The 2,624-nt window shown below is 44.8% G+C and overlaps 1 non-coding gene across 1 annotated transcript; it reads right to left on the bottom strand.

The window, feature by feature from the left end:
- Window positions 1-468: 468 nt before the first annotated feature.
- On the bottom strand, window positions 469-541 carry trnar-ccu (transfer RNA arginine (anticodon CCU)). The gene has a single exon. It is a non-coding gene; the product is annotated as a tRNA-Arg (tRNA).
- Between the last annotated feature and the right edge of the window lie 2,083 nt (window positions 542-2,624).

The following is a 2,624-nucleotide window of genomic DNA, read 5'->3' as shown; positions in this document are numbered from 1 at the left end:
TGGAGCTGCAACCAGGGACAAAGAACATCCCCCCCTCAGAAATTTCTGTCAAGATGGCGGAGGAAGTGCAGCCTCTGTAGAAATTTCAATAGTAAACAATGATCAGTCACACAAGTATTTTTTTCCATTGATAGTTTTCTGGTTTTTTGCTGGGATCAAGCTACAGTCTAGTCATCTGTAAACACGGCGTCAGGTAATATGGAAGATGGTGACTGCAGCGTTTCCAAGTGCATACATACTATTTATAATTATTAAATATAACTAACATACTGATACTTTGATTGAAATTCTTTTTATGCCCCCCTGACTTACTCTCTGTAAGTGAGACCAAGCTGGTTATAAAAGGCAGACACAGAGCTGGGGGGTTAAGGACCAGCAAATACACCAAGGCTGGGCTCAAACTAGTAACCTTCAGAGAACATCCACAGAGGCTGAGCCCACAGAACCACAGGCTGCTCTTTAAATGTCCACCCCAGATGGGACTCGAACCCACAATCCCTGGCTTAGGAGGCCAATGCCTTATCCATTAGGCCACTGGGGCTGGGTGGCTTATAGCATTAATGATTGAGTAGTAGGTATCTGACAAAATTCAGTACATACTATGTAGGTATGCGATTTCAGACACACTCTGTTTCCTTCAGCTCACAGCAGACCGAAGTGGAGTCTTACTCCAGAAGACTGACTACAGCTCAAAAATGGAAACAAAATTAAACAAAACTTCCTGACTGGGTGCGAGTCGAAGTCTGTGCCATTCAGACTGAGCCTCAGGTGGCAGACATCAGTGTTCCTGCTACTGAGTCACTCCCACTTCAACCCAATTGAAGTCCCAAGCTGAGCAAAGACATCTGCTCAGTGTTTTCATTTCTAAGGCATCAAAACAACAGAAATAAAAATGCAGTCTTAGTATTTTTAGAAGTTTGAGGGGGGCATGGGGGTTGGTTATTTAAGAGTATAGATTTAGATGCAAGCGTTGGCCGATGATAACAGAGTTGTCGGGTGAAATATAAAGATGTGTTTGTGGTGAGGTGACGCAAACCAGAAAAATACAACAGCCACACGTCATGGAACACAAATACCCTCACACACGTAGAAGCGCCTCTACACACACATGCTCATGCACAAGTTCGGCAGCCTCCATGACTCACAGGTGCGGCTGTCGGGGGTGACGCCATAGAAACGGGAAGCATGAAAGGCAAATTAACAGGTAACTAATGGAAATCATAATCACACACAGCCGGACCTGCAAAACAGCAACAAGCAAGAACTGAAACACTGAATGAGAGAGAGAAAAAGAGAGGAGAGGGGATGAAAGAAGGGCAAGAAATAGAGGGATGATGAGAAACAAGAGAGAGAGAGACACACACGCACAGGGGAGCCAAATATAGAAATAAAGAAATCCATTGTCTTCAGGTTTGGAGAAATCCTAGGCTTTTAATGGCGGATTGCCCATCCTGCTGCTGTGCAGGGTCCCGGAACGAAGTGCTGCACCGTATTGATCTAGGCACAGAAGGCCGCCACACGTTGCATCTTACAGAGCTAGTTCACGGTTTTTAGAATGCCCTTGAAAACGTAACCACGCTCGTTTTTTACAAAGTACATGACTTGGTTACAGTGATGCAAAGTAAGGTGACAGATCACAGAGGTATTTACATACCTTTCATTCACATATTGTCATGCCTTGAGGGACGAAGGACTAGCGCTGTATCAAAACAGAAGGGGTTTATTTGAATTTAAAGGAACAGAGTTTGGAAATGAACTGGGCCTTGAGAAATCAAAATAGGAGGACTGGAAATTAGAGAGGGCACAGGCAACAGGAAGGTACAGTATGATATCAATGACTGGACAGGGGAACACGGGACTGGGAAGCATGTATATACTGTACTAATGAGGGAGCTAACGAGAGGCAACTGGGAGTGATTAACACCAGGGATCGGAAGGAGAGGCAAGACAAATGAATAACGGGTGGCTTGTTAGGGCCACGACAAGGAGGAGACAGTGGCAGGCAGGACGTGACACATACATTATATAACCTGTCATCATGACGAAGAATGGACTTTTACTAGATTATTTGCACCAGAAAACCTGAACACTTCAAAGGACTTTCCCCAACTTTCATACACCTTTCATTTGGGATGGAGATAACAGTCGAACCTCCAAACTTCCAAAAGGTGGCACCAGCTGGACACATACACTATATGGAGAAAAATATCAGGACACCTGGGTGTTACACCTGCAGGAACTTTTATGACATTCCTTTCTAATACCATAGGCATCAGTATGGAGTTGGTCCCCCCATTGCGGTTAAGGAACTTCCATATGCATATCAAGACATTTTGGACAATTCTATGCTTTCAACTTTGTAGGAACAGTTTGGGGAAGGCCCTTTGCTCTTCCAGCATGACTGTGCCCCAGTGCACAAAGCAAGGTCCATAAATACATGGTTGGGTGAATTTGGTGTGGAAGAACTTGACTGGCTCACACAGAGCCCTGACCTCAACCCCATCGAACAGCTTATGGTATCAGACCTTACAAATGCTCTTCTGGATGAATGGGCAACAATTCCCACAGACACACGCCAAAATCTTGCGGATAGCCTTCCCAGAAGAGTGGCAGCTGTTATAGCT

This window comes from Paramormyrops kingsleyae, chromosome 5 (assembly GCF_048594095.1).
Source record: "Paramormyrops kingsleyae isolate MSU_618 chromosome 5, PKINGS_0.4, whole genome shotgun sequence".
Taxonomy (NCBI): Eukaryota; Metazoa; Chordata; class Actinopteri; order Osteoglossiformes; family Mormyridae; genus Paramormyrops; species Paramormyrops kingsleyae.
Note: the sequence above shows the minus strand (reverse complement) of the source record. Positions and strands in the feature narration are given on the sequence as shown.